Raw genomic sequence first — 6,610 nt, forward strand, 5'->3', positions numbered from 1 at the left:
TGATATCTTTCAAAATTCTCCTATCCTGAAACCTTTTTATCTAAATCTATATAAGGAAAACATGCTCTCTCTCTCTCTCTCTCTCTCTCTCTCTCCTCTCTCTCTCTCTCTCTCTCTCTCTCTCTCTCTCTCTCTCTCTCTCTTCTTTCTCTCTCTCTCTCTCTCCTCTCTCTCTGGCATGATATTTATCGGGACATCGTATCCAGAATTTTATATTTAGGTTAACTTTATAAATGAAAATATGATATCTTTCAAAATTCTCCTATCCTGAAACATTTTTACCTAAATCTATATAAGGAAACAGCTCTCTCTCTCTCTCTCATCTCACTCTCTCTCTCTCTCTCTCTCTCTCTCTCTCTTCTCTCTCTCTCTCTCTCTCTCTGTCTTCCTTTTGAAATATATATCATCATTTTATATAAAATTTGTATGAGTATAACGTTCTTTTGATGGGCTTCAAAATAATTTATTATTGAAGTTTTTTGAGGTACGTAGCCAAACTACAAAAGACTGGTTCCCCTCATAATTATTATACGTCGCTCATTAACATAAGTGAAGTCTCCCTATACTGGAAGTTTCCCCTTTTTTCAGTCGCCCCTTTATCCCTCTAATTACTCTGAGGTTAATCTCTCTTTCAGAAAGCAAGGGGAATACCCAGGGAAATACAAGGGGAATACTAGGGGAATACCCAGGGAAATACACGGGGAATGCAAAGTGAATACCAAGGGAAATACAAGGGGAATACCCAGGGAAATACAACGGTAATAACCAGGGAAAGACATGTTGAATACCAGGAAAATACTCGGTGAAATACATGGGTAATAGAAGGGGAATACCTAGAGAAATACATGGGGAATACCAAGGGAAATACAAGAGAATACCCAGGGAAATACAAGGGGAATACCAAGGGAAATATAAAAGGAATACACATGGGAATACCCAGGGAAATACAAGGAAAATGCAGGTGAAATACACAGGGAAATACAAGGGGAATACACAGGGGAATACCCAGGGAAATACCCAGGGAAATACAAGGGGAATGCCCAGGGAAACACAAGGGGAATACAAGGGGAATGCCGAGGGAAATACAAGGGGAATACAAGGGAAATAGCCAAGGAAATACAAGGCGAATACAAAGGGATTACAACTTTTCCAACAGAGCCAAGAACATTAGATGTTATTTCGTTACTTTTATCAAAGCGATCAACGTTCGTTTCATGTATCAGTGTCGTGCAACTTGTTCACTAATCGTAGAGAAATTTCTTAAAGACTTCCTTGTCTATTATCATAATTTATAATGATGCGAATAATTATTAGAAGTTCGGAAATGAACGGATGAATTCTTTTGAAGAAGGTTAAGGTTTTGTAACATAAATTTTCTTCATGTTACTACTTATAATTGGTTTGAAAATATAAATCATTCTCAAAGTAACTGAGGAAATTTTTTAGAAAAAATTTCGCAAGTAAATTTTCTTCCTGATATTACTTATATTTGGTTAGAAAATATAAAGTCATCTCAAAGTAACGGATGGAATTTTTGGGAAAAGGTTTTGTTATGTAAATGTTCTTTCTGTTACTTCATATAATTGGTTGAAAAATATAATTTCTTCTCAAATTAATGGATGGAATTTTTGGGAAAAGGTTTCGTTATGTAAAGGTTTTTCCTGTTACTTCATATAATTGATTAAAAGATATAAATTCTTCTCAAAGTATTGGATGACATTTTGTAGCAAAGGTTTCGTCCCGTCAATTTTCTTCCTGTTAGTACTTATACTTAGTTAACAAATATAAATTCTTTTCCAAGTAACGGCTGAAATCTTTCGGAAAAGGTTTCGTTACGCAAGTTTTCTTCCTGTTATTATTCATAATTAGTTACCAAATATACATTTTTCCCAAGGTAACGGCTGGAATCTTTCGGAAAAAGTTTCGTTACATACATCTTCTTCCTGTTATTACTTATAATTAGTTACCAAATATACATTTTTCCCAAGGTAACGGCTGGAATCTTTCGGAAAAGGTTTCGTTACATACATCTTCTTCCTCTTATTACTTATAATTAGTTTACAAATATAAATTCTTCCCAAAGTAACTGCTGAAATCTTTCGGAAAAGGCTTCGTTGCATAAATTTTTTACCGTAAAGGAATATTCCTTTTTTGAATTATAACAAACGCTCTATTTGACTGTTATTTCACATTTCTTATTTACCTAAAAACATTTTTCTCGTTGTTTATTTTCTAATAACCAATTTTTATTTTCCTACTTTTCTGCATTCCTTATTTGTGCCCTTGCATTTGTAGCATAATAGATGGCTATTATTATTATTATTATTATTATTATTATTATTATTATTATTATTTATTATTATTATTAATATTCCAAGTATAATTATAAAAAATGGTATTGCTAAGACCTTCTCCTTAAAACATGCCAAATAAGTTTATGATTGTTAAACCAATAAAATATATATATATATATATATATATATATATATATATATATATATATATATATATATATGATTGTTAAGCCAATTAAATATATATATATATATATATATATATATATATAATATCACTATAAGATATTCTGATTCCTACGGTCTAAAGGAATGTTTTCTTTCATTGCGGAAACCTTCTTTCTTTCGTTTCGTGAGAGACAGGAGTTTATGTATATTTTACCTTCAAACTTATCGAGAGTTTTTATTCCTTAGAAATTGAAAATAAAAATCCATCACATATGGGATTAAAATGACTCACAATCGTTTGCCTGTTCTTTTTATTAAACGTTTCTTCATTTGTATAACTAGCGTTCCTCAACTTTGAGACTGGCAGCAATTCTAGTTTGGAATTGATACGTTACTTCATTTGTATAACAAACGTTCCTCGCCTTTCAGGCTGTGGCAGGATTGAAATAACTTTCCCTTTCGGCTGACAGTCTATCATTTCCCTGTCCTTTTTATAAAACGTTTCTTCATTTGTATAACAAACGTTCTTCACCTTTGAGACTGTGGATGGATTAAGATAACTTTCTCTTTCGGCTGACAGTCTATCATTTGCCTGTCTTTTTTATAAAAGGTTTCTTCATTTGTATAACAAACGTTCTTCACCTTTGAGACTGTGGATGGATTAAGATAACTTTCTCTTTCGGCTGACAGTCTATCATTTGCCTGTCTTTTTTATAAAAGGTTTCTTCATTTGTATAACAAACGTTCTTCACCTTTGAGACTGTGGATGGATTAAGATAACTTTCTCTTTCGGCTGACAGTCTATCATTTGCCTGTCTTTTTTATAAAAGGTTTCTTCATTTGTATAACAAACGTTCCTCACCTTTGAGACTGTGGCAGGATTAAAATGACCCTCCCTTTCGGCTGTCAGCCTATCATTTTCCTGTTCTTATTTACAAACGTTCCTTGATTTTTATAACAAACGTTCCTCATCTTTGAGAATGTGGCAGCAATTCCAGTTTGGAATTGATGCGTTGCTTAATTTGCATAACAAACGTTCCTCACCTATGAGGGTGTGGCAAGAATTCCAATTTGGAATTGATACGGTTCTTCAGTTGTATAACAAACGTTCCTCACCTTTGAGAGTGTTGCAGCAATTCCAATTTGGAATTGATACGTTTCTTCATTTGTATAACAAACGTTCCTCACCTTTGAGAGTGTTGCAGCAATTCCAATTTGGAATTGATACGTTTCTTCATTTGTATAACAAACGTTCCTCACCTTTGAGAGTGTTGCAGCAATTCCAATTTGGAATTGATACGTTTCTTCATTTGTATAACAAACGTTCCTCACCTTTGAGGCTGTGGCGGGATTAACATGACTCTCCCTTTCGGCTCATTTGCCTGTCCTTTTTTTATAAACGTTTCTTCATTTATTTAACAAATGTTACTCACCTTTGAGACTGTGACAGAATTAAAATGACTCTCGCTTTCGGCTGACATTCTATCATTTGCCTGTCCTTTTTAATAAACGTTTCTTCATTTGTATAAAAAACGTTCTTCACCTTTTAGACTGTGGCAGCAATTCCAGTTTGGAATTTATATCCTCTCTCATAAGAGTGGACTGATAGTCTTATTCTTTTGTTCAGGTAATGTATGAATATGAGACTCCCCAAAGGTCAAGTAATTAATTCTGTAAAGTTTACGTGGTACATCTAATACTAAGTTCTCAGAGACAGATGAGATGGTATTATCTCTGTAATGTATTCTTAGTTTTATTCGTATGTAGCAATAGCATTGGTATTCATATCTAACAGAATTTGAATATATATATATATATATATATATATATATATATATATATATATATATATATATATATATATATATATATATATACAGTGACTGTATCATTTAGCCATGCAGGGTTCGATTCCCTGCCGTTCAGATGCTATTATCTTTGAGTGGTTTCGCCTCAGGACTGATCCTGAGGTCGGTAAGAGAATCCAGACATTAGTGTATTAAAATATATGACTTATTTGAATATATATATATATATATATATATATATATATATATATATATATATATATATATATATATATATATATATATATATATATATATATATATATATATATATATATCACGTGTCAGCTTTCGTGATTTTTACACACACACACACACACACATATATATATATATATATATATGTGTGTGTGTGTGTGTGTGTGTATACATAAAGCCATTTATGAACACGGATACCTTAAACGTTGTGAAATGGTTTGTGTATTACTATGATCAGCAAAGCTGTACTAGAAAGGACTTCCCGTACTATCTTAGTTTGCTATGAGCGATCTGAGGCTTTTTCCTGCATCGGATCAGAGACGGCTGCATTCGTTGTTGTTCTATATATATATATATATATATATATATATATATATATATATATATATATATATATTATATACATATATATAGATAGATATATAGGCGAAGACGGAGAAGTAAAGAGTGTTAAAAAGTAGTATGGAAAGAGCCAAAATAAGAGTAGGTATATAATCGTCAGAATCACCTGAGGAGATATGGAATGTTATGAAAGAGATTATGGTGTCAGCTGCAGCATAGATGTGTGGGAGGACAAGGGGTAAACAGCGACAGGAAAATAAAACATTCATCATCACGTATATTAAAAGTGAAGCATTGATAATAGTTAGACTGCAATCAAATAAAGGATATTTTCAAGCATCACAAAAGGTTTAAAGGCCGCTCATGAATGGCAGGGCAAGGGACAGTGACATTGCCCTGTCGAGTAGGAATGTGCCCAGAAAGCTGACTATATATACATAGGATGAGCCCCCAAACCCCTTCTCCACCCAAGCTAGGACCAAGGAGCGTCAGACATTGGCTGCTGATGGCTCAGCAGATAGACCTATAGATGATTAATTAAGAAGGGGATCATCTGTGATTACATTTTACGTTTGTTTCTGTCTAATATTGCTCAGTGTTCATTAGCCTGAAGACATCATCAGCACGTTAAATGAAATTAGGGGATTTTGAAAGAGTGAAAAATAAATAGTAATGGAAAAAAAAGTCCAGATCACATCTGAACGTACCCAAAAAGTACCAAATTTCAGCGGGCTGTAGGGAATTGTAGACATATCATTTAATTTCAAAACCAATAGCAGATATTCGTCATGATTTATTAGCAATGCTTTTTATATGAATAACAATATAGTGCTTGGTTTGCCTCAATTTTTGGGGGGTGGAAAATCTTTTTTATATACTTTATTATCTGGTCATGATTTTGGTTAGTAAAGGTACAGATGACCTCTTGATACTTTAGTTCCTCCTTTACTTAAACCAGATGACCCTGTCAGTCACTGTCCAGAGTAAGACTATCCTTTTGCCTGATGTGTTTAACACTAAGCTCTCTACCCACTAAATACATTAATATGCAATTATAAGTCTCAACAAATAAATAACCTAAAGACAAATTGCATAAAACAAATCTAAATTGAAAAGGAAATTGATGAAAAGGCTATCATTCTATCTGTTATAATAAAAAAAAGAACATACCCATCCTCTTTCCAATTCAGTAAATAAAATACCCAAACTAAAACAAAAAACATACCCATCCTATTTCCAATTCAGTAAATAGAATACCCAACCAAAAAGCAACATACCTATCCTATTTCCAATTCAGTAAATAGAATACCCAACCAAAAAGCAACATACCTATCCTATTTCCAATTCAGTAAATAGAATACCCAACCAAAAAGCAACATACCTATCCTATTTCCAATTCAGTAAATAGAATACCCAACCAAAAAGCAACATACCTATCCTATTTCCAATTCAGTAAATAGAATACCCAACCAAAAAGCAACATACCCATCCTATTTCCAATTCAGTAAATAGAATACCCAACCAAAAAGCAACATACCTATCCTATTTCCAATTCAGTAAATAGAATACCCAACCAAAAAGCAACATACCTATCCTATTTCCAATTCAGTAAATAGAATACCCAACCAAAAAGCAACATACCTATCCTATTTCCAATTCAGTAAATAGAATACCCAACCAAAAAAGCAACATACCTATCCTATTTCCAATTCAGTAAATAGAATACCCAACCAAAAAAGCAACATACCTATCCTATTTCCA

The sequence above is a fragment of the Palaemon carinicauda genome, chromosome 22 (genome assembly GCF_036898095.1).
Source record: "Palaemon carinicauda isolate YSFRI2023 chromosome 22, ASM3689809v2, whole genome shotgun sequence".
Classification (NCBI taxonomy): Eukaryota; Metazoa; Arthropoda; class Malacostraca; order Decapoda; family Palaemonidae; genus Palaemon; species Palaemon carinicauda.